The 26,692-nt window shown below is 37.5% G+C and overlaps 1 protein-coding gene across 1 annotated transcript in view; it reads left to right on the top strand.

Moving 5' to 3' along the window:
• The window catches only part of BBX (BBX high mobility group box domain containing), a 259,101-nt gene that overhangs the window by 1,045 nt on the left and 231,364 nt on the right, over nt 1-26,692 (top strand). The window contains exon 2 of the mRNA XM_054577334.1: nt 2,281-2,351. The gene's annotated coding sequence lies outside the window, so the exon portion shown is untranslated. The remainder of the gene's footprint in view (nt 1-2,280; nt 2,352-26,692) is intronic.

The following is a 26,692-nucleotide window of genomic DNA, read 5'->3' as shown; positions in this document are numbered from 1 at the left end:
GAGAGAGAGAGAGAGAGAGAGAGAGAGAGAGAGAGAAGAGAGAGAAGAGAGAAGAGAGAGAGGAGGGGGAAGAGGAGGAGGGAGGCTGTGTCAGGATTTTGCTTGAATGTGGGATTATGTTGTGTCAATAAGTTTAAGGTGGAGAGATCAAGGCTGGGGGTGGTGGTGGCGGGGAGGAGGAAGGCCTTGGCTGTTTAAAGTCTTATTTCTGAAGGTAAGTTATGGCATTGCATGGTCGCGATGACAGAAAACTTGGAGATCCTTTATCCGGGGATGGGGTCGATGCCTCTAGAAAGAGCTCCCCAGCCCTCTCAGGCCACACTCGTGTTACACTGTTATTTGCCGCGATCCGGGTCGCTAGTAAATTACAGAAATCAGACTCGAGGTTTCTTTTCCTCCTCCACCTCGTCTCGCTCGTTTACCCTCAGAAATGTATTAATATTTTTTAATTTTTTTGGTATTGTATGAAACTTAACGTAACTGAGACCAAACCGGAGTCCTGTAATTTACAAGGACCCTGAATCCAAGAATCTGGAACACGTTAATGTGTGAAATATCCGCGATCATTTCAGCTAAATGAGGAAGGTAAAACGAAACGATGCAAAAAGCTAAGACAACATGTACGACAGAGTGGGGGGGGGGAGAGGGAGAGACGGAGAGAGAAGCTATTTTTTGCTTTCCTTTCTGTAGAAAGGAAAATAAAGCGTGCCTTCCCCTTCCCTACCGGTGTGTAGGGTCTAGTCAATATTTTAACTGTCTGAGGACAAATTAGTCCAGGTGGATCTTGTTGAAAAGTTTCTCGAGGTGGGGTGGAGGTGGGGGGGGTACGAAGGGGAAGGTGGGTGGAGGTGGTGGGGGATGGGGACGGAACGAGCTCTGCCTCTGCTAATGATCATTGGCCTGGGGCTTTGAAACCATTGCCTGTCCTGCTAATGACACGTCCAGTTCTCGTCTTCCGTTCGCGGACGCCGGGCTGCTGGGGACTGGGGTACTTTCCCCGCACAGGGAGGGGCGTTCTTCGCCATCTCTTGGGGTTGCCCACTCGCGGCGTGGGGGCTCTCACGCGCGCCCCCTGTTCTGCGCGCCGCCACCACCTCTGCTCGCGCGACTTCTGTAGCCAGCCCGTGGCGAGGGGGTGCGGGGGTCCCTGGCGCGGACGTCCCCGCGCGGCCATCCGGCGCCCGGCCCCACGCGCACCGCGCGTTCCAAGCCCGGAATGGCAGCGCGGGCCAGGCGGCGGTGCCTCCCTGGGGGGCAGCCGAGGCAGCGGCAGTGGCGGCGGGATCTTCGCCGGGGCCCGCGGGAGGAGGAGAGGGAGGAGGAGGAGGGGAAGGAGGAGGAAGAGGAGGAGAGCGAGGCTTTTTCTGCCCAGACTGCCGCCAGCTCGAGCGGCCACGGGTACAGGGACACCCCACTCGTTGCTCCTCCGTTATGAAAGGTGTTTGGCAGACTTTTACGCCCGGAGTGTGGGATTTGCACTTATTTTTTTTTTCTCTCCCCTCTTCCCCAAAGCAAGATGGACTCTATTCCCTTTCTCTTTCTCCCTCTGCCTCTGTCTTGTCAGCCCTTAAGATCGACATTTTGTACTAAGATGCAAACTTGATGGTGACCAGCAACAAAGCCAGGGTGGGATCTCTTGCTCCCTTCTTCCCTCCCCCTTCCCTCGCTCCCCCCACCCCGAACTCGAAGACCTGGTGGCCCTGCACTTGCCGCCCGGGGCTCTGGCTAATGTGTTTCCTTGCTCGGTTCCGATCTCCAATCTCGGGATTGTGACCGGAACCGGGTGTTAGCGAAGGCTGTGGCAGCCCAGGTCTGCAGGGCTGAGGGCTGTGCTACCTGGACCCACTGCCATCACCCTGCTACCTCTGGCCAGCTCCTGGACACCGCGGAGACTCGGCTCCCAATCGATTGCTATGATTTGGTTACTGGTGTATTTGTCCTGGGGGCGGTAATCACTTGTGCAAGTTGATGAATGATTGCGGTGTGGGTTTTGGGTTTGCAGAATGGATCAACTTTCTGCTTTGTACACACGGGGAGTGGGGAGAGAGGGTGCTTGAGACACCTTGGAATGCCAGCTGGGCTACCCTCAGCCTCTGCCCTCTGATACAGGGAGCTTCTTTGCCTTTATTGCCCGGTAGCTCGTGCGTGGGGTGGAGGGAGGGGAGGGCTTGGTGGGAGATGGACTCCTGGGTTTCAGGGTCCTTCATAGATGTTGCAGGAGTTGGGACTCTTGTATAGCTCAACCATACTGATGATGTACCTTTATTTGATACTTTATAGGTCACTATCATATGACAAAGGCTTTGCTGCAGTTCATCTCCTCCTTGTGTACTTTCCATTTGCCTTCCTGGGTAAGTATCCAAACTCTTCATTCAGGAAACCTGGGTGGCTATAAGTGATGACTATGGGTCATTACTGTTTACAAAAGAAGATGCTTTATTGGGGTTGCAGCACCCCAGAAAGCCTGTTTCACTGAGGTTCCAACAACAGGCACCTGTTTAGGATTCTTAGTATTTAGATTTCAACTGCCATTACTATTATTTTAGATAGTTTAAGTGCTTATTTCATGTTTATCTGCAAGTATCATTTTAAAACTTATTTTCAAATAGGAATTGATAATGACTTGAAGGCATAGGATAGTTAATGCTAGATAATATTGTAGAAAGACTGTAGCTTATGAGTGGAGAGAATTATTAAAAATCTAAGGAAGCATTGTACAGAAGGCCTCTCTAATTATAGTGTCTGACATTTGCTCACTCTTTTCCTAGGCCTCTTTCTTGGGTAACTTCTGTTGTTTGTGACAGTTACTTTTGTGGTGGGAAAGGGTGGACTGGGCAGTGTAGTCAGTCTAGCACTTAGCGTACCAGCCAGCTTGATTGTAAAGGCAAATTACTGACCAAGTTCATCATAATTTCCTTCAAAACTTACGTATTTGTAGAAGTTGCGTACATTTTAACAGCCTTTATATATAGTAAATAGAGACTTTGAAATTCGTTAAGTGCTTTTTTCAGATATATGCCTCCCGAATGGAGAAATTGGTGAAATAATGTATGGGACAGTGAGTGCCTGAAAACTTTGTGAGAAGTAATGGTCTAAGTGAAAACTGAGGGTTGATAGAGCATTTGGGAGCGTTGTGGTGAGCCCAGACTGTAGAAGACCAACTTGTCAATGAGCCCCTCCATTGTTGAAGAACTCCTGGGGAACTCTTAATTTGCTGATATGTTAAGGAAACTGGTTGTACTAAATTGTATAAATCAGCTGTGATGCTTTGTAATACTACCAATAGTGAGGATGAAGATTATATTTTGTGAATGAAAATGGACTTAGACTCAGTTTTCCATTGAAGAAAAAGAAAATGGAACTTATCTGGATAGTTCCTTGGCTTGCAGGGATAGCGTGTGTGTACTAAAAGATTGTCATCATATTAAGAGGAATTGGGTTTGAAGACCAGACCTTTCTGGTAGTTTCCATATAATAGCAAAATATCCTTTGACATTGCTGAGAACCTTATGTGACATGTAATATAAACTCTTGTCTTCAGCATCTTTAATGGAATATCACATTATTTCAGATAGTTTTGAGAACTTCCTAACACTTCATATATATAACAGGCTAATTGGAGTGGTCAGAATGAGATGATTCTATAAGATGAGTTTAGTGCATGCCAAAATATGTGGATTTAATGTCTTTGATTTTTTTTTAAGCTTATTTAGAAGAGTCCTTTATTTTTGAACATATGGCAAGAGTTTTCAAAGTACATTTCTGATTGCTAAAGAGCACCACATTTATACATGTGAGGCACATTATTTTGTTCACTGGAGCAAACTTTTAATGTTGGTTCTTTCTCCATGGAAATATATTTGACTAATTCAAAATTAAAAATGAGAATCTGTACTTTCTAGAATAAAAGCTATTTGATGATCTCTTGTATTTCTTTGAGGTATCAAATAACTGCTTCATTAAAACAGTATTTTTAAGAATGGTCTTTGCGTTTGAAGTCAGAGTAGTTTTTATAGTGTAAAACTTGTAGTAGGGGTCTAAAATAGTCACCCAAACAATGAATTACTAGTTCTTTGTATCTAAAATATTTATTAGATTTGAGGCTTAATTATCAAAATAAGAATTTAGCTAAAGGTTTTGCTTCTACATTGCCAAACTTCACATTTTAGTATTCTGCATATCTCTATGAAGTTCTGAAACTGAAGCCTTAATTTGCATTTTATTTTTTTTAATCCTCACTTGAGGACATGCGTATTGATTTTAGAGAGAGAGGAAGGGAGGGAGAGAAAAGAGAAAGAAACTCCTTATGCACCCCTACAGGGGGGTGGAACACACAGCCTAGGTATCGGCCCTTACCTGGGGTCAAACCTGCAACCTTTTGGGGACGATGCTCCAACCAGTGGAGTCACTAGGCCAGGGCTACATTTCATTTTTAACATTCACTATGGAAAAGGATGTTCATCTATGTTGTTTTTCAGTGCTATATATTTGGAGGTACTGTGACAGTTTTGGAAAGAATCTTTCACTACAGACTTAGATATTAACAAAATCTGCAGATTTTATACTTTAAAAAATCCATCTTGATCTTTGTATACCAATAAGAAAAATAGTTCCAGGTTTAAGAGTTTGTGAGATAGCTCTGCTTTTAACATATGTAAAGCTCTGCTATACAACCTAAGAAGTGTATGCCACCTTTGACCTTATAGACCTGATCTTTATACTTAATCCATTGAAACAGAGATTTGTTTAGACATTTGAGTGAAAGCTAGAATGAACATGTAATAATTACAGTTTGTTTGTGTTGTAAGTAACTGTGATTGATAAGGTCTTTTGTATGTAGTAAAGAAAGAAGAAACAACAGTCTAAAGGTGGCACAACTCATAAAAATGTAACTTGGCAATTAAATTATTTAACCATATCTTTTAGTAAAATTATAAGCATAATTTTAAATTAATAATCAATTGCTAACATACTTGAAGTTTATGTTTTCCTACATTTCATAAAGAGCATGGGTAAAGCAAGAGCCATATTTTTGGAGATTTTACCTGCGTATCAATTACTTTAATATTAGAGAAGAAAGACTTCACATCTCAACCCTATTAAAAAATCTTCTTCAAAATAGCCTCATTACAGGCATGCCTGTTTTTGCTGTAGTAAAGGAAATCCTGAAATTATTATTGTCTTACAAAAGTGCACAAACGTTTAAAATTGTGATATGACCTGTTCTAAATTAAATTTAGGGAATTAATTTTGACATATTGCATCGCCACTAGTGTGACATGCCTGTATTTTAAAATTTAAACTTAAGCAGGTGCTTAAGACAACACTTTTCTTGAATTTGTTGTTTGAAGTCCATCTCATTTTTAAAAATTTCATCAAGGACACTTTTTAAAAATAGGTCTGAGTGTTATCCATTATTTTTAGTCGGCTTCCTTTCTCTCACTATGAAATGAAAATAGACCCCAATTATAAGAACATTGTAATCTCATGGCTTCATTTTTTATCATGTGCTCCAGGTCAATCCGATGCAGGTGGTCCTCAGGCTACATTTTGAGAGACACTGCCCTGAAGGAAGTAAAGACTAAGGCTAAAGGCTGAATGGAGGTCCTTCCAGTGTGAAAATTCTGTGACTGTCATTCAGTCAGTGGGTCTGTACTATCTCAAGGGCAGTTACCACATACAGTGTCGAATGGCAGAGATTTCTGTATTTTACATCATACCTGAGGAAAACATTTTGAGTACAGCTTCACTCAGCGTTCATTTGTGTTCATATTATTTCTTAGAAAACAGTTACAGTTCCTTGAAACTCCAGGACATCATTTTAAAATGGTAAAGGTATACGCAGAAAATCCTCATTTATTACTTGGGATTGTTTTCTTTTTTTGTCTTTCAAAGAAAACGATACAGTGAGAGTTAAAACAAGTGTCATTTATACTATGGAAATGCAAAGTAAGGCAAGCCAGCAAAGAATTCTGTCTTAAAGTATATATAAATAGAAGGTGGAAGACTAAGGGGAATGAAAGACTTAAAGGCTTAAATGCAGACCATGAAGCATAGACACACCTACCAAAACATAAACTTAATAAGTTAAAATATGTTAGTCAGCTCAAGGATCTAGATAGTGAAATAACTTCAGGTAGTGAGGAGGTTGTATAAAATACAAAGTAAAAATAAGAATGAGTTGGATTTTATGAAATCTTAGAAAAGTAAAAAATATTGCAAAATACTGATTAAATAATTAAACCATGTAGTTAAACATGGTCCTTGAGTGAAAAGATCAGGGAATAAATAAGTTCCTGGAATAGAATAAGTGAGCTTTTAATAAGGACATGGAATGATTTTATCCATGAATTATCCCACAAAGAGGATAATTAAATAAAAGATTGATAACTTATTTTAAAGGTGAAATAAGAACAGGGACAAAAATTGTATAAAGCAACTGTATTTCTTCAATGTTTTTTACTGAGATAGATGAAAAGAAATACCTTTTATATTCACAATCTGCATATAAAAACTGAAATGAAAGTTTTTTGAAACAGTACTGAGTAGTGCCCTCTGATAGTTTCTATTTCTATCCTAGAAATCTAATCAGTTCCAAACTATTTCACTAAAAAATACAGGGTGTCATTCACTAAATTGATTTTTATGACTTTCAGTTTGAGAAACACCAGCCTGGAGTGCTTACTAATACTAAAATTGGAGGTCCTCAAGCCCCATCTCCAGGTATTCTGGTTCAGTGTGTCTGGTATAGGGCTCAGGAATCTGCATTTCAACTCGTACTGCAGGGGACACTGAAGGAGGCACAGATCCTCTAACGTACTTTGAAAAAGTAGTATAAGGGACAGGTGGCTAAAGATTGAATGGGAGTCATGCCCTGAAAGTGGGGTTAGGGTTTATTGACTCCTGAGGTCTCTTCTGGCTTCAGGACTCTAATGGCTGTATTTCAGGCAGCATTTTGCAGTATTGGTAGGACCCTCATTGCCCTCTGTAGATATTACTGTAATACCAGGTATAGTACAAGGAGCAAAGGCTTCCCAGCCAATACCGTGGGTTCCACTCTTGCTGCCTCTGTTGCTTACTAGGCTGAGAGATTTTGAGCATGTCACTTCAGAATAGACTTCCAGTACCATATGGGCAAAGGGGCATACTAATATTTATTATGCACAGAATGAGAATTACAAAGATAATAATATCTGTAATGACCTTGATCCACAGTCAGCACTCAAAATAAGTATTAGTTTTTATAGGTACATCTCACTTCATCCTGACTCCCAAGTTTGAAATTTCTCAAAGCTGTTCATTTAATTTTCATTTTCTCTAATGCAGCAATTTTCAACCAGTGTGCCACAAGAATTTTAAAATGTGCAATACCTGACTATTTAGTCAGGGGCACTGACCTCTTTCCTTTAGATTGTCAAATAAAAAAAATGATAACAGTCAACACAACAATAGCTGTTCAGTGTGAATTAATCAAAATTATACCCTTTTTTTTTGTCAGATTGGCAAAGAATATATTTTTTGATGTGCCACAGAATTTTAGTGATTAGTTGCGAGTGCCATGAGATGAAAAAGATTGAAGATCATTGGTCCTCAATTCTGGCATCATGAAACTAGTGTGGTTTAACAATAACCAGAATGAAAAAAAAAAAAAAAGAATAGCCGAGGTGCACACAACTAAGTACAGTGCTCTTTCAGGTTTGGGGATTTTCCCACCTATTATAGCAGATAATGCACAGGACAGGAGAACAGCTCTTTTCATATTTCAAAGTGGTAAGTTGAGGATTCTCTCTGGTGACTGATACATCTTGGAATGTTTTAGATAGAGCATCAATTCTCAAACTTTCTTCTACCATGACTCATGTGACTGATGTTTACATATGGGACACTGAGATTTCCCTGGTTGTAGACAGATAAATTATGTGGTAGGTTTTATACGCAGTTCACAGTGTAATAAAGCCACTTCTTTCCCTATTAAGAATGTCAAAATATAAGTGAGAATCATCATAATGAAAATCTTGAATATTCTCATACAAACATGTGAAATCCTTTATAAACTGTGGTAATTTAACTGTTTGTAAGTAATTACTTGGGGCACTCTTCACAAGCAATTAAATCTTATCCTGTGTCAAGGCATGAAGATTGAGAAGTATTACATCCAGAGTGCGTAACAAATTACATTGCACAAAATAGACAGTTAAATAGAAAAGTGGGGCAAGCAAAGAAGATGAATGGGAAATACACCAAATCCCTGAAATCTCAAACAATGTGAAAACTAAAAACTAGGGAAAATGCAACATGTGATCAAATGCAGGGAAAGTGCAAGTGACTAAATGTAGTATCAGAGTTCTCAAACAGTACTGTCTTACTCAAATACTCGTTACCTCTAACATAGACATTTTAAGTAGTCTGAATGTTTCATTGATTTGAATACATTAAAGTGAAATAACTGCATTTCCTAATTTTTAAGGTTATATTTGCTAGGAACATTATTCCACTTTGCTAAATTTTAATTGGGTGCACCTTTTCATCTCCAATAAATTAATTAGCTGTATATATTTTGAAAATGTCTTTGTACTTTGATGTGTAGTGTATTGGATATATATTCACAGTCCTTTATCTAAAAAAGAAAATCTCTGAAAAACTGAAAGGTTTTTTTTTTTTCCTCCAAAAGTCTGGCATCAAGACTCATTTGGTGACAAAAGCAAAACCTGACCCAAGCTGTCATGGCCTGTTTAAAGTAGTTTTAAAGCTCACTTAGAAAGAGTATTCACATATTTTGCTATAGAATTAATAATATATTTGATTGTGTGGTCTATCCTAGGTCTAGCTAGGAGTGTTAAATAATATATGCTATATGCTCTCTCTGACCTTTGTTTTTAAATTTTATTTTTCAGTCACAGTTTACATTCAATATTATTTTGTATAGTTTTCATGTGTACATCATAGTGGTTAGGCAATTCAGTACTTTACAAAGTGGTCCCCTCAACCATACGTAGTTATTACAATATCTTTCTGACCTTTAAAAAACACAAAAATCTGAAGTATACTTGGACATAAGAATTTCACATAAGGGATTGTGATCCTACCGTATTAGTTTCCTTAGTCCTCAGAGTGAAATTATATGATATTTCTGTCCATTTCAGTCAATGAAAATTCTTTTGCTAATTTTGATCACTAATATTTTGAGTTCATTGCAAGCTGGTGAATCATTGAAGTTATCTTAACATTATATTTTAACTCAGTAAAATGGTCTGTTGGAACCCTGTGGCTTCAAATACAAGGATGGAAGGTATTAGAGGTTATAAAGTCAGATACGCAAAATAATATTATGTAGGTAGTTGATATCATTTGTATAATACCTCCTAAGTTGAACAGAGTGAAAGGCTCCTGTCTTGGGTAAGGAAAGCTTAAACACACACACCGCCCCCGCTCTTCTGGCCCCGTTAGTTGAACCTCATCTATCCATCTTGACATTGTGATTCTTTTTTTTTTTTTTTTTGCCTTTATTATAGTGTCATTTGCACAATTCTTACATTCTATCAGAAAAGTCAAAATAAAAAATGGTTTCTGCAGATTTTGTCTCCTATCAGATGAAAATGTTTTTATGTTATTTTGTAGAGGTTCTGGTTACCTTTATTTTCAATAATTATGAAAATTTAAGATCTTTGTACTTTTAATTTCGTATAAAAACATAGAAAAATGAAAAGTTTGATATGAAGTAATTAATAGCTGATGTGATCTATTGTTATGATTAGACTTAAACCAGTCTTCATTTGCTGTAGACTGATACCAAATGACTAAGGAAAGCTTTACTTCTTTTATTATTTATTGATTGACTACTGTAGGAAAGCCACAGATTGAGGAATTCAGAGGGAGTCTTATTAGCAATGCTGATTCTTTTAATATTAAAAAATGCTGAGTCGTTTTTCCACTTTTTGTGTACCTCTCAAAACTCACCCAAGTGTAGAGTTCTCATTGACTTAAAGAGAATGTGATGGCACATGGAGCAAAATGAGAAGATAATTCTCTACATTCAGCTGTCAGACTTTGATAATCTTTTGAGTTGCTGACATTATAATTTGTTTCTTTCCTTCCTGTTTTTCCTTCCTTCTTTCTTTTTTTCCCCCATCTTTATTTCCGATCTGTCTGATCTCTTTTTCGCTGTCAGCCTTTTATCATATTCACTAATGTGCATCTGTGATACTGCCTACAAATGTGTGAGCCTGAGAATATGGAGTTGAACTCTGTTTTTTTACTTCATTTTAAAGATTTGTTGGTAGTTTCTGAAGTGTTTTAGTATTTATCACTACTCATAAAATAAAGTTGATGATAGATGAGTTTCGGACTTCACGCAATTCCCTGCACAAACGTGTCAATTAGGAAAGGATTATGAGGCGCGATTAGCAGCGCTATGTGATGTAAAATCACCTATTGTTTTATGAAATAAATTGAAGTAAATTCCATATTCAATTAGTTTTGTGTTTTAGGGTGCTAGACCAATTACATAGTTTCATTTATTTAAGGGAAATTTGAAAGCAGTCTTTAGAAGAGTTTCCCAAATAATATTTTACTTTGGAAGGGGGGAGGGAGAAAGTTAATTTGGACTGTCTCTTTATGAAGCTCGAGTTTTATTTTTACTACTTTATTTTTCACAACAACTTTCTGATGAGACGTAACCCTATTTTAATGATGAGAAAATTAAACCTCTGGTTTAGTAACTTGTCTGAGCTCACACAAGTATGCCTGGCTGTAGTGCCAGTCTTTTGGGCTTTTTCTATGTTTACCTGCCTTTAGGACCACATTCTGAAAGGTTAGAAACGACAGGTTTGGGGCAATTTCCAGCCAAGAATTGCCCCCAATTTTTCTTCCTCCCAAAAGAGATATCTTCATTTTGAAGTGATAGGGCTGGAATGCTACTCTCTATCACTCTTAAGGGAGAGAAATGAGAAAGTCTTTGAGCTGGGGCCAGTTATCAGTAAGGGCACAAAGAATAGGTAGTCCAAAACTTAGTTTATAAGTTTGATATTTAGTCAACTTTCTTTCTAGTTGATATATCTAGTATATAAATGTCTAATAACAAGTTATTATTTTTACTATTTAGTATTCCTCTGGTACATCATTAGAAATAATTTGTTTTTTCATGAGGAGTTAAGTTTTTCTGGCTGAATATTCTATGATATTTTTACTCTGGTGTTTTTTAATACTTAAATTGATGAATATATGAGGTCTGTCTAGAAGGTATCCAGCCATGTATTATGAAAAATAGAGATGTTTATTGAAGAAGATACAAAATACAAGAAACATTGTGCATAGGAAAATGACACCGCAGTCCCTGTCAAAGTAGGCACCTAGGGACCTCACACAGTTCTCCCAGTTGCCATCAGCTGCTCTATCATATTTTCCTAAATCACATCAATGGTCTGAAATCTCTTTTCAAAGGTGATTTTAGTTTTGGGAAAAGGCAGAAGTTGCAGGGTGCCAAATCTGGGCTCTAGGGGGTACTGAGTCACCTGGGTGATTTGATGTTTCTCCACAAAATGGCACGAGTCATGATGCCTGAGTGGGTGCGCTGTCATGATGAAGCTGCCAATCACCAGTTGTCCATAGCTGCGGCCTTCTGAATCATCTGTGTAGTTTCCTTGGAGGAATGTTCAAGCTTAATGCAAAATTTGATGCAGATTTGTTATTCTACTCTAAGTCATTTTGAATGTGATGGCCACACAGTACACACACTCACTCAACAGTATCTACTGCCCCCACTGACTAATACAATGAAGTCGTCATTGTTCATGGATGCACATTCCAGTCCACTACCTTTGGGTAGCAGGTTACACTGATGTTGCACAAATCTTTCTCATAATATTAACAGTGGCTGGACTTCTTCCAGACAGACCTGTGTTTTACTAAAGAAATTTACCAACATAACATGAAAATATTATAAAATAGCTTTCTGACATGTACTTTGAAAAGAATTTCCTTATTAGTGGAAAAATTAATAAGCAGATTTATGGACTTCATTTCAGGGTGTCCGATGATCAAACTTGAATTAGCTGTAGGGTCAGTCAAAAGTTTCCAGCTTTTGAAGTGGTGTATGGGTACGTTTGATTAATTTTACCTAGGAAACTTATTTCTGCTCTGGTACACAGAAGAGACTTTATAAATTACACATTTGATTACAAGTAGCAAGTCACTTAGAAAATACTAAATAATATGTTGCTTTTTTATACTGAGTCCTATTCTTTTGAAATTATATTCTTTTATCTTTGCAAATTCAGCCAAGTCAGAGAGTAAATCAGATACGGAAGATAAAAATGTTGTCATTTTTTTTTTAATGACCTTTTTCCCTGATCCATAAAACATGGAAATAGGGTGTTTCCCTGTTTTGGCAAAGCAGCTTCTGTGGATGGGAGTCTTATTAAAAGGTGTACTCTTGTATTGTTGTAGCTGATTGATACTTTATCAAAGGTGGTGGGATTCCATTTCTTGTGTTTCATCACCTTTACAAGAAACCACTTCCATGCTCTTCTCATTCAAGTGGATGATAAACTGAAACATAAACTTACGGCATCTGAAACCATTCTTCCAACTTTTCTTGGGTCATGTTCAAAGAACATTTTGCATATTAAATAATTTGGTTCAGTGTTGGTGAGATTAAGAGTGCTAAACGATTATCAGTTTAATTTCATCTTCATGGATTGAGAGTCTATGGCATGTTGATGCTGATTTAGACTTTGAGATTAAAAAGGAATATGGAACAGCTCTTATCCTCAAAGCAAATGTGTTCTTGCTGGAAAAGGCCAATATATGTTAATATCTATCATATAAGTTATTCTATGCTAATTATTTTAACATATACAGCATAAAATAGTGCTGAGTCAATACCACTGAAAGACTGGCTAATTCCAGCATAGGAGTTTGACACTGAAGTGGGGGCAGTTTCTTGCTGTGGCATTGTGTCCTAATTGTCACTAGGGTTGTAAAACTAATCTGGCCCAAGCATTAGAGTAGATATTAAAACTTACATTTCTAACCCTAATTTGGCTTTTATTTAAATGTTAGTGCATCTCTATGACGTTTGGTCTATTTAAAAGGCCACTGACTTTATTTTTAAAGGTATGTTTCAGCCCTGGCTCAGTTGGTTTGAGCGTCTTCCAGTGCACCGAGGCGTTGCAAGTTTGATTCCTGGTCAGAGTATTTGCCTAGGTTGTGGGTTCGATTCCCAGGTCACGGTGTGTCCTGGAGGCAGCTGATCGATGTTCCTCTCTGTCTCTCTCTTCTCTTTCCTCTCCTTCTAAAATTAATAAGCATGTCCTCATGTGAGGATTAAAAAAAAATGTTTCGGTCAAATATTTTAGACTTCCCTTTTTTCTGTTTTTCCTTTTTAATTTATTGCTGTTAATGTCATAATCTGTAATGACAACACTTTGAAGTGAAGGGAAGTATTTGAAGATTCTACATATACCAAACCTTTATTCTTTTTAGTATGCTTTTAACATGATTTGGTAGTTTGGACTAGATTCCAAACTGGGGGTCCAAACGCATGCCAAAAAAAATGTTATAAACTTCTATAGTGTACTTACCTTTACTTAATTATACTAGTTCAGAGTATATTAATAAGACTCTGGCCCAATTATTAAAGCAAAACATGAGACTCTAAAGAGGTGAACATGCACTTTTCTATATTACATAAGAGATTATAGATTGATGGAAGCATTGGGCATAATTTTTAATTAGTTTTCAGGTCTTCCAGGATGTTTTCAAGCTGTATTTACAGCTGTGTTTTGTCTCATGGCTTAGTAAGTCATGACCTGGAGACTCCCATGAGTTTGGTTGCCTTAGTGACATGGCCTTTTGTCTTTGGATTCCCCTTTAACTTGATCAAACCTTTAATATTGCTTCTTTTAATCATAACTTGGTTTATCATACCTTGAGAATATCTGCCTTTTCATCAGTTTCAGTTGTGGCCCTCTTTTTGACTGATCCTTTCTGGATATCAGCCCAGCCCAGTTTAGATTAAAACTTTGTTTTGAAAACATGGTGCGCAGTGTTCCAGATGCCAGCCATGGGTGCTTTTTGATAACAAACAAATACATTAATAAGCAAAATCATAAAGAAGAAGCTGATCTGGGAAAATGTTTCTTCTTAAGCTCACAACATTGATAATGACCCTAATTATATTAAAGCAGCAAAAAGGAACAGAGACATGGAATAATAACTTGTGAGTCTTTCTTCCATTCTCTCTGTCTTGGAACTGTTTGGCATCTTGAAAGTACAGCCATTCAGATTTCATTATAGACCAGTCCTTATGGTAATGATGAACTTATGTGTATAAGGACATGCATTCTCATCCCATTTGGTGCTACCTGTTCTTAGTGGTCCCAGATAATGTGTTCAGATTTGTTGTAAGACTAGGGTTTTGTTTTATTTTAATAATTTCCTGTATATAGCCTTTGCATGAATAATATAAATCCATACAAAAGTTTCTGTAGCTTGAAAGGGGATCAGTCACATGTGGACACAGTTACACATATGACATCTTGTCTCAAACATAGTGATAAGTTTACTGCATGAGGAACTGTGATCCACCCTCTACCGAGGATCCGGCCTGCACCCCAAGCATGTGCTCTGACTGGGAATGGAATCAGGACTCTTTGGTTCGCAGGCCAGCACTCAATCCACTAAACCACACCAGCCAGGGTGCAAACCACTTTTTAAAAAAATGTTTTAAAAAAGATTTTTTTAATTTATTTTTAGAGAGAGGGGTAAGAGGGGGAAGGGAGGAGGGGAGAAAGAGAGGGAAAGTCCACTAATCTGTAGTTAGGAAGTGGACTTCTTTTTCTTTAATTTTTAAAAATGTGACCATATATGTAATTTCTGACATATCTTTCAAATACAACTAAATGGCCTTAAGTCTAATATATAGATTAAGGATTAGGGTGATTGGTACTGTTTTTCATTAAAGATGTTTTCTTGAAAAGTTTTGACTTAATTAGTTTTTCAAAATTAACTATATTATTATTGACAAAATCTAATTTCAGTATGCTTCATGTGTATTTCTAAATGATCTTCAATTAGCAGTGGCTCTGATTTTACAGATTCAAGTTTTACTATTCCCAGGTTACTATATTAAGTAATCAATGTAAAGTACACATAAGGGAGCTGTGTAAAGGAATACACTGCTGATCATTTTATGAAGGAAAGCCATCTTGATAAAGCAAATGATCATCCTTTATCATATCTGTTTGGTAATTCTGGGTTCTATATATTGAAGTCTTTATTTTATGCAACATGTATTTATTGAGTACTCAAAATGTTTTGGGTTGGCCAAAAAGTTCATATAGTTTTTTCCGTAAAATAAAAGACACATTTTTCATTTTATTCATTTGGATATTTTGAGTACTTAGACTATCTTCTGCATGGTATAATGTTGATTATTCTCAATTAATGTCTAAATCTGACTGCTATAAACTTCACCTTGTCTGTCTGACTGTGAAGCATCCTCCAGCAAGAAATCTCCAGCTCGAAACTTCACAAACCACTTTTTATCTTTAAAGATTTTAGTTGTTTATTTTTAGAGCGAGGGGGATGAAGGGAGAAGGAAACATCAGTGTGTGGTAGCCTCTCATACACCCCCTACCGAGGACCCGGCCTGCAACCCAGGCATGTGCTCTGACTGGGAATGGAATCAGGACTCTGGTTCGCAGGCCAGCACTCAATCCACTAAACCACACCAGCCAGGGTGCAAACCACTTTTTAAAAAAATGTTTTTAGAAAATTTTATTTATTTATTTTTAGAGAGAGGGGGAAGAGGGGGCAGGGAGGCGGGGAGAAAGAGAGGGAAAGAAACATCAACGTGTGATTGCCTCTCACGTGCCCCGTTCTGGGGGCTTTGCCCGCAACCTAGGCATGTGCCCTGACTGGGAATCGAACCAGCCACCCTTTGGTCCTCTGGCTGGCACTCGGTCCACTGAGCCACACCACCTAGGGCACAAACCACTTCTGATGTGTTTGATCAGTCACAGCACCTTCTCCATACAGTGCATAAATCTTTTTTTTGCATTTCAATGCTTGCTTTCTTGAAATAATAAAGCATAATGTGCTGAAAATGTTGCATTTTTTCTTCCATCTTCAATATTAAAATGGCTATACAAAAATCACCAATTTTGATAATTTTTTTAAATGCATGCTGATATGACAGCTGTCGCAATACAATCTAACAATTGCTTTGAATGAAGTTAAAGACAACTAAGCCCTTCTAGAACCATCTTACAAAAAAACCCAACTTCTTGGCCAACCCAATATAAAGCTGGATTGTGAATTCTGGGGCTTGCAGAATAACAAAGATAATCGCTATGGCTTCAACATGTTTCTGGTATAGTAATGACACACATATACCACATATGGAATAGAAAATAAAGATTCTGTAATACCTGTAGGACACAGGAATGGTGAGTGTAGGGTAGTGAGAGGAGTCCATTAGGGGAGGGAAATTGGGATGGACTTGAACTTTGGTTGTATTGCCTAGTATTGAGGCATTGTTGCAAAATGCTTACTTGAATTTTTCAGAGAGAAAAATGAACCTGGTTGAAGGCCCAGATTAACCCTACATGGGACGGACAGTTCATTCCAAATGTGTCATTTAAGCCTGTGGCTACTGGACTTTTAAGTACGGTCCTATTCTCCGCAGCGAAAGAATTTGAGCATGTATCCTTGATATGCGTACATTTATCTATAAATTAGATTATTGAGCTATTAATAGATACATAATAAAATATAAGAAGCTTAAAACTAAAAAAGATAAATTGATTCTAAAGAAAACTTCTAATTTTCTTCTTACCTACCCCAGTGGACTATGTCTCATTTATGTTTTAGTGTTTGAGAACTATGGAGACCATAGGCCAAAGTTGGGCAGTGTTACACCAAGTTTAGGTAAGTTCCGTTAGATCAAGGACTTCATTTTGCTCACTACTGCATCCTCAGCCCCTAGAACATGGTAGGAGCTCAATAGATGCTTTTGAGTGAATAGGCCGAATTAGGCCAGCTCAACATGAGGGATTTGGTAAGAATAGAAACAATTTTTATTCATTGCTGTATCTCCCATGCCTATAAAAGTGGCTGCCACACAGTAGGGGCTCAATAAATATTAGTTGGCTGAGTAGGGGTATAGACAGTGTGTGGCTCAGCATGAAGGATCTGGCTGTAGGTCCATGGGCTTAGAAAGGTAAGTTCCAGGAGGTCCCCTAAGGTAGGACAGAGTATGACTCGCCTTAGGCAGGCAGAAGGCTATATAGCTGCTGCTGCTGCTGCTGCTGCTGCTGGTGGTAGGAGTAGGGGCACAATGTTAGTAAGAACATCTCAGAGGAATGGCTTTGGTAACCTCAAATCTCAAAAAATGTAACCTTCTTAAGCAGTAGGATCTGGTTTTCAGTCTTTTTACCCGCAATGCCTAAGATACAGTATGGTAGGTGTCTGATTAATTTTTGTGAATTACTATTTTATACTATGTACTAGGTGTAAGAGGCTTTGTGTGTATGGAATGGATCAGTATCAAGATGGAGGCCAGTAAATGGATCCTGCCTTGATAGAAGCAAAGCCAGTGATTCTGGGATTACCTTATACGTAGATATGTTTTTAAGCCTTGGCATTATTGCCTGCACAGAGATGGCTCTAGTAACCACACCTGCCAAATTACAGTTGTTTATTTAAAGGTCATTATTTTAACATTTTATTGACATAGTATCAATGAAGAAAATGGAGTTTACAATAGACTTATTTCTTACATGCTATTATCCTGTACCTTCTTTCCCCATCACTAAAGCTGGAATATATCATGGGTCATCACAGTGTATACTATTACAAATAGGACTGGATTTATTTACACATAAATGAAACAAGACACTTTGCATTTTCATTCCTCTTTTTGGAATTTTCTTACTCAGACTTCCTCTTTATAAGGTACACATTCTAATTTTGTGGTCATGAAATAAACCTGTCATGCATTTTATTGAGTGCTGTCAGAGTTGGGGAGAGCAAACCTTTCCTTCTGAGAAGTGAGGGCATTAGCTCTCTTCTTTAGAAGGGGGCCAGAGGAAGGCATCCCTCCTTTTTGGAGCTCTCACACTGGCCAAGACAGGTACCCTCTGACCCCCTCTTATAGTTCAGTCTCATTTAGGACATGTTTGTTTAAAGCAGTTTAACATCTGCACAATTAATAAATTACTGTGCTCTAATTTGCATTTCTGATGCCTCGTAGTTAATATAGGAAGTTCCCCTTTGCCCTTACAAAAGCAGTTTATTCTGCTTAAGCTTCCTAGCATTGGATAAAAATTTCTTCAGAGAGCCATCTTCCATCTTTAGCACAGACTTGTCATTAAGTTATCAAATCATCAAATCTTTCTTTATTGCAAAGCTGTCAACCTTAAAGGCACAGTAGTAACGTATCATACACTTGTTATTTCAATCTAGATTTTACACTGTGATATCACTGACCTCTCACTTGCTCTTTAAAACCACTCTGTGAGGTAGATAGTAGGGTATCATTATTTTCATTTTGCAGATGAGGGAATAGGTTCAATGTTGTTAAGTGGCTTGACCCAGGTCACTGAGTTTGCAGTGGCTCCCATGAAACCAGAGCCCAGTAGTCTGGTCACTCCTCTAGTAAGCTGCCCACTGTGCAGAGCAGAATTTATCTTATTTGAACAAAGATTTGGTTTTTTCTTATTTTCAACCAAGTTATTGTAAATACCTGCAACAGCAGTGGCATAGACAATATGGTAATTTAATAGTTCCTGCCCGGTGGGATATAAAATAACAGTGCAATGGGCCTTAAATTTCTGGAACACTTAAATCTATTTGTGTATTTAAATAAGTGTTCTCAGATCATGTGGAACGACTGTCCATTTGACTTAACTTTTTTTCACTTGTGATGGAAAATTAAGTGTTTAGGGACCACACACTGACAAGGAAGTCCTTTAAAGTGTATATTAGGACTCCTAAGTGAGATTTAGATTATGGGTTCGGACCATTTGTTTTTTTTTCCTGTGAGAAATTTCTGAAATTATAATGAAAAGTAATTGGAAAATATGAACTGATACCTAGATATTTGAGATGTACCCATTTCTGGGACACATTCATATTATTATTTGATATCAACTAGTGTTTTCAAAGAAATGAAGGCATGTGCTCTAGTTTTCTTCATTTTAAATGACAATTTAATTTGGCACATTGTAGAAAAGGAACTTTTCACAGGCTTGTTAAAGAATTCAATTAATTACCTCTGCCAACTATAAAAGAGAAGATATTTATCCAAAAATTACTACGGGATCAATTACTCAATTAATATTTTACATAGTAGAAAAGTTTTATTTGTTAGGATCTTGTTTCACAATGCCCCAAGAGTAAAGAGGCTAGAAATTATTTTACTGTAGGAGAATGATAAAAGATTGACTATATTAGAGTTCTAGAAACTTTGTTTTTTAAAAAATTTACAGTCTGATGCAAAAGCAGTGTATTTAGAATATTTGTTTCTATAGATTCCCTTTGCTTCAATTTAATTTTTATAATTTGTATTTGAATAATTATACCAACTTTGGGGCATGATGTAGGTTATGGCTAAGAAAGTCTGCCGAAGAATTGCAGTTTGAAGGAAAGCCAGAGCATGTGTTTGTTGGAGAAGGCATATAAAGATGGAAGGGGTTAGGAACTGTAAGCTTTTTTTTCTTTAGGTTGGCTTTTCATTTAAGCTGGGGTATGAAAAATAAAAGTCACAAGGATAACTTAAAATCCTTAGTTTTTAAGTAGTTACATAGACTCCGAGTCCACTTTCTACCTCCAAACAGCCTGTGAGGAAGGAATTGGCTCTCTTTTAGATGAGGGAACTGTGTCTTAGGCTCAGCCACTTGCCAAAGGTCAAGTGGTAGAGCTGGCATTCCATTTCAGCTTGCTCTGTCTAAGGAGGCCAGGCTCCTACTGTCTCGCTGCCTTACCCACCTCTTGTGCCTCCCGCATGGCATTGGTATCAGTCTGTAGTGCCATGTACCCGTCTTGTTCCAACTGAGTGGTAACGCTGAGGGTTGAAAGCACAGCTTTGTGGCTCATTAATAATTTTATTTCTTGGATCATTTTCAGTATATGGTAACGTTCTAAAGTTAAAGTTAGTGTTACATAGTATCCTAAGAAAATAGTTTTGGAATTTACCTAACGTAATATCCAAATAGAATTTTAACTCTAAAGAGATACTGTAGATGATCTTGGAGTAGCATAATCCATCATTTTGAGTTTGAAGAAAGCTAGGCCTAGATGAAGAAACTTGGATCCAGGCCACGTGAATGGCAAAGCTAGAACCCAATATGTAAGACTTCTGGTTTGGTGTTTTGCTATAGAAATCTGCTTAGCTCCAAAATTACGTAAAAATAGTTTCAGTCAGTTGATGGCACCATTTCCACGGCAAGAACATGTGACTTTTTATGTTGTTATTTATAAATAGTTAAAAATTAAAAACTAAAATGTTAGAATAAAGCTTATATGTAATACATTATACATATTAACTTTGAAATCTTTTTATTGTCTTACTAGTTGACTTCTGGTTTATTTAATAATATAACATAATTTTTGTAAGCAGCAGATAAATAAACTGAAACATAGCTTTGGTGTAGTTCCCTGAGTGCTGTGAGAACAGGAAGAATTTGCAAAACAATACCACATTGTTAAATGGCATCCCAATTTATGAAATGTCTTAAGTTTATTAAGCTCTGGTTTTAGGGAAAACCATCCCAGCTTTTAAGCAGTTTATCCTAATCTTAAGTAAAAGAGCCTTTAAAATTTCCAGGGCTGTTAGATTGTGTTTTATCCATCAAAGTATAAACTGCTCATTGCTGTTGATCGGGAGAAAGAAGTTTGTAAAACCCTAACAGCTTTATTTGTGAGAGTCATTTAACTGATGTGTGTGCTGCGATGCCTCTTGGTGGCCTTATTAAGAAACTACTGTAGGAAAACATAGTGACTACATACCCTGTAACTCTGACTGAATCCACTCAAATGTAGGTGGACCAAACATTAGTGAGTTAACATCCTAGATGATGTTTTCAAGGTTGGTGTTTTTATGTGTCATTTGAGAGAAACTAACCTCTGCGCTGCAGTTCCAAGAGGAAGCCTGGTATGTCTTATCAGAGGTCTGCTTTTGGGAGTTCACCTGGGAGTGGCCCATCCCCCAGCTCCTGGCTTCCCGAGGAACAAGAGCCAGGTGGTTCTAGTGGCCGCTAGCCTGTTTTTCTCCTTGTGTATATTAGAAAGAGAAGGCACCCCTTTCTTGATACTCTATTTCCAAATGTTGAAAAATTGTCATAATAGATTGATTTTGTGAGACACTTTCCTTCATTTTGGCAGGAAATTGCCATAATAAATAATAGAGATCTAGGCTCTCTGATGTGAACAGTGCCCCCTAGGGGTGTGCACATAACAACTTGCACAACTGTATGTGGAGACCCTGCAGGGTATTATATCTGAGGAGATCATGCCTTTAGGTACTAAAACATTACATCTAGAAAACTATAAATATAGTTCTTAAATATAAAGTGCTAGTTATTTATGAAGTCCTTTTTTTTTTAAAGTTATAAACATATTAGAAGTTAAATTGAAAGGATAATGGAGACATTCCTTTACCTTTTCAATGTACTGGCAAAGGGCTCTGTGTTCTATAATACATCTCTTGGCCCAGCCGATTTAATGTATTTTCAAAGTTAGTTTGTCTGTTAGAGTTCTGATTAAAGAAGAAAAAACTTCTGACCTTTATAAAGATTCTTTCTTAAGTTAGGTAGGTGCAGTAATAGAGTACAGAATGACTTGAAGCATCCACCTCTTTTATCCATCAGTAACAGTTAATTGTCATCCCATATAAGTGCAATTTGATGGGATTTTTAACAAACCCAAAATGGCCAATCTGTGACGAAGAAAGTATGCTCAGTGAGGACTTGAGTTATGAAAACAAAAGGAAGAGTCAACTTTTTATAATCTTAAGTGGCAGCTAAACGGAAATAAAAGCTCTTGATTTTTGTGCGAGAATGGTGATAGCAGATCAGTACCTTGTATTTAGTTGGAAGCAGAAGGTTTCAGAATGCAGCTTGTCTGACTTGAGGGTGGTTTGGGCAACTAGGATTGTAGAGATTTAGCTCCCTGCACGTGCAGAAAGATAATAATGCATTCACTATCTTCGTGCTGGTCAATGGACTTATATTTTTAAAAGGAGCAGTACTTATTACTCTTCTCCTTATTTAACGAGTGGCCATTGGTAGGATATTCAGCACGAAATCCATTACTTCGTTTATAGTCTGGTGCTTCCCTGGTTGAGTTTGAGTCTTGCACAGGAGGTAGCGATGACGCAGTTAAGTGGTTACAACAACAATTGTGCTAGGCCTTTCATTCAGCTCAGTGACATGATTGTAAAACATAGGATTCAAAACAAAGAGTTTGAAATGGTGATCTCTTTCCCTACCAGCAGTAAAATGTTGCTGGTTTGTAAAGAGGAGACTGCTTGTTTACAATAGATCAAAGGTGCTAATAATTGTTTCCAGTAGGAATATTACACAGGAAGCCTCAAGGTAATGCTTAACCTTTTCTTTGGGTCCCATAGGCCACTGACCAGTTTGCCCACGCTGTAATACCTAACTTCTCTTTGCCATGCCCTCTGAAGATCAGCTCTATCTGAGACCTGGGAGCCGCCGATCCTCCATATCTTGATTCCTTAACTCTAATAAACTTTGCTGAGGTGACATTCATTCTGTAGTTATTCCTGCCCATAAATAACTAGTGTTTAAATTTATCACATTTGTAGTTTTACTGTTGTCATAATTTTTGGAAATGTTAGTATGAGTAAGTGAAGGACCATATTTTTCAAAGTCCTTTTGCAGAATACTGGTTATTTGCTTGCTTACTTGACTAAATAAAACCCAAATTTTTTAGATTTCATGATACACAGGACCACGTGATTAAATAAATCATTATCAAGTGCTTTTAGTGACAGATAATTTTAGGAAAGTGACAAAATCATTTATGCCACATGAGATAATTTTTGCAAGAAACTCATGTTTTCTTTTGGATTTTTGAAAGTATTTAAGTATAGTTGGTATGTGATCTTATTGGTTATATTATTTTCAGGTGTACAGTATAGTGACTCAACATCTTAATATTTTACAATACGATCACCCCACCAATTGTAGCGATCATCTGTCACTTCGTAAACGTATCACAGTATTATTGACTATATTCCCTTTCCCCTTTCCAGTTATCCACTCACCCCCTCCCTTCTGGTAACCATTTCTTTGGTCTCTGTTTCTATGAGTCTGTTGTTGTTTTGTTTTTAGATTCCACATATAAGTGAAATCAAATGATGCTTGTCTTTCTCTGCCTGACTCACTTCATTTAGCATAATACCCTCTAGATCCAACTATGTTGTCACAAATGGCAAGATTTCGTTCTTTTTTATTGCTGTATAGTATTTCATTGTGCATGTATACCCCATCATCTTTATCCATTCATCTATCAAGGGACACCTAGGTTGCTTCCATATCTTGGCTATTGTAAATAATGCCAAAATGAGCATTGAGGTGCCTCTATCTTTTCAAATTACTTTTTATTTTCTTTGGCTAAATACCCAAAGGTGGAATTAATTTTATTTTTTAGGATATGGAAGGTGACTTCTGAGATAAATAACACAAAAACATTTTACCTGCATAAAAATCTGTAATAATCATCATGTTAATGCAAGAATGAAATTTTAAATGTCTTACTAATTTAAAATATTTGAATTAGGTATTTGATCATAATATTTTGAACACTGCTTGTTGTGCTGGCCCTTTTTCTTTAGCATACCTGCAAAACTATCTTTATTCATTACAAATGTAATAGTTATTATACCTGAACATAACATGTGGTTCCTTTATCCCTCCCACTCGTGCTGTATTTTCAGAAGGAAAAGTAATTATATTGATTTGCTGAGTAACTTCTTACCCAACCATTTTCTCTTATGGTCCATTATACAACTTCTCTGCTAGTGTGTTTATTTTGTCTTAGGAGTAATGAGTATTTTAGGTATATCTCTTGATGTTCAAGATTGTTTGAAAAACTAATCAATATTTATTTTCCTACTTCATAAATGTATGAATGCTAGTCAAGTAACAGTGATCTAAACAAGCTGCTTTATATTATAATGAGATAGTGCTAGAAAAGTATTTGCTTTCATAACATGAAAGAAAACTCAAAAGTTCTCAAATTTTTTTGGTTAAGATTTGTAGCTATAAATTTTTATGATAGGATGATAATATACATATAGTTATCTTGCAGAATTTTAAGAAAAGTGTGAAGGAATTTATGATGGTTCTAAAACATATCTTTAGTAAATTAATGGTATTGGTGACCACTTACTGAATCACTTACTGTTCAGTGAATGAAATCACTGAACTTTGTCTTATTTGTACAGGTGATCATTGTGCCTTACACGCTTGGCAGTTACTACTTTAGTACCTATCAACTAAAGAGGCAATTGGGAGTTACTTAATGGATGAATGAAATGTAAGACTGAATTTAGAGTTTTACAGGCTTTTCTGACATATATAATTTTAAGATCTAATTCAATCTTTCCCAGATTCTCGTGAAACTCTCCCAGTTGGTCTTTTCTCTCTCTGTGTATTTGTTCTACTCTTCATGAAGTGAATAAAATGTGACATTAAGTATAACGCATATAAACTATCTATTGTATATCAGGCACTCATATATACTTTCAAATATTTTAAAGATCATAACAAATCTCACTGGTTGTTATAGTTTATATACCCTTTCTAACTTCTATTTTCCTTCCCCCGTTCTCTCCCCTTTCAATCTTGACACGGAGGCTCCGAGAGGATAAGTGACTCACACAGCATCACACAGGAGGGGCCGCAGCATCTAAGTCCAAAGCCAGTGCCCTTTCCAGTGTCCTTACTCATCCAGGGAATCCTACACCAGGACTTGCAATATCTGATTGCTGGAATAGTTGTTCCTGTCCCCACCCCCGCCTCAGTTGGTTGGCTTCTTTTTTCATGATTTAAAACTGAGTTCTGGGTCTAGCCACACTCTCAGAAAACCACGTAAATGGTCTTTTAATATCTGCCTGGGAGACAGCGTGAAATAAAACTATCATTGTGTGCCCAACAGGCCTCATTTGAATGTCATCGGTGCCACCTCCTAGCTCTGTGAGTTTGGGCCAGGCGCTTTAATGTCTTGGTACTCTGGTTTTTCTCATCTACAAAGAATAAAAATAATAGTTACATTTTAAAAACATTTTGAAATTAAAAAGTAAAATTTATGTAAAACAGTCAAGTGCTTTGTACATAGACACTGAGGAGCTATGAGTTTATACTGCTTTCATAAGTTCTTCTCTCCGATATATTGAGTGTATCAGTGTTTATGTGTGTGTTCATTTGTCTATTTGCAAGCATAACAGGATATTATATTTACACTCATGTATAAAAACAGGTGTAGAAAACATGGTTTTCTTGGGTTGGTGGGATCCTGATATTCGGTAATATGATACATTTAAAAATTAATAAAGTGCAGCATTCATTCAACAAACATTTATTGTGCTTCTCCTTTGGGCTAGGCTCTGTTCTAGTCTTTGGGGCTATAGTAATAGTAGAACGGTTAAAAAACGCTGCCTGGATGGGAGGGTACCTTCTAGTGGGGTATAAAAGACAAGTAAGTTGTATGATATGTTAGATGGTAATATATTACAGGAAAAATAAAGCAAAGGGAAAAGAGACAGAATGCAGGGTTGCAGCTTTCAATGGGCCATTTGTGAGTAGAGAGGAGTTTTACTCTGTCAGGAATCGGGCAAGTCCAGGAGTGCCATTCATAGAAAGAGGGAGAGCATGGTGCTGACTTCAGGAATGCCCTGTCCTCTTCCAACACTCCAGTGGCTCTTTCCGCACCGTTTTTAGAGTGCTCTGGCACTCCTGGAGACATTCCTGTTCAGCATGAAATGTGGTACAAAAGTTTGTACCTGGTGGCTGGCTTTGGGGGAATCTACTATTATGCTTGGAAAAGGATGCATGGTACTCTGGATGGCTTTCTCTGTAGTTGGCAGAATTAGGGACAAACCGTGTGCATTTCTTGCAGCTCACTCATACTTTAAGACGCTGAAGTTTGAAATTTCCTGATAGCAGTCAAGTTAACTAGTAAGTAGACGTTTCAGACTGAGAAGAAGAGTATCTTCAGTGACTGTGATGTTCTTTAATTGTCCCCCTCCCTTTTTTAGTGGTGATGGCAGGAGACATACATTTAAGTTTTAAAATAATCTGCAAAGACTCAAGACAGGGAGTAGTGTTGAGCTAATACTTTTTTTTTTCAAAAATTCTTCTCCCCCCAAATTTATTTCTATATCTGTTAATTCTTTCAGCATATATTTGTTAAGTGTCTACTATGTTCTGGGCACTGTGAATGTTACCAAGAGGATAAAGGTGTGTAAAGTAATATTCCTGCTTACAAGGAGTGTGTGCAGCAGGGAGAGGAGGTACAGAAATAACCTTCTTATGTGACATTAATGAGATAACACAGGAAAGAAGCTAGCACATGCCTGGGTACGGTAGATGCTCAACACGTGTGTGTTGACTTTTGGCTAAAGTGAGTAGTCATTCAGGAGAGTAAGACAATGTGCTAAAAAGAG

This window comes from Pteronotus mesoamericanus, unplaced genomic scaffold (genome assembly GCF_021234165.1).
Source record: "Pteronotus mesoamericanus isolate MK-2021 breed Mesoamerican mustached bat unplaced genomic scaffold, CSHL_Meso_final contig_42, whole genome shotgun sequence".
Taxonomy (NCBI): Eukaryota; Metazoa; Chordata; class Mammalia; order Chiroptera; family Mormoopidae; genus Pteronotus; species Pteronotus mesoamericanus.
The sequence above is the reverse complement of the archived record's forward strand: the minus strand, read 5'-3'. Positions and strand labels throughout refer to the sequence as shown.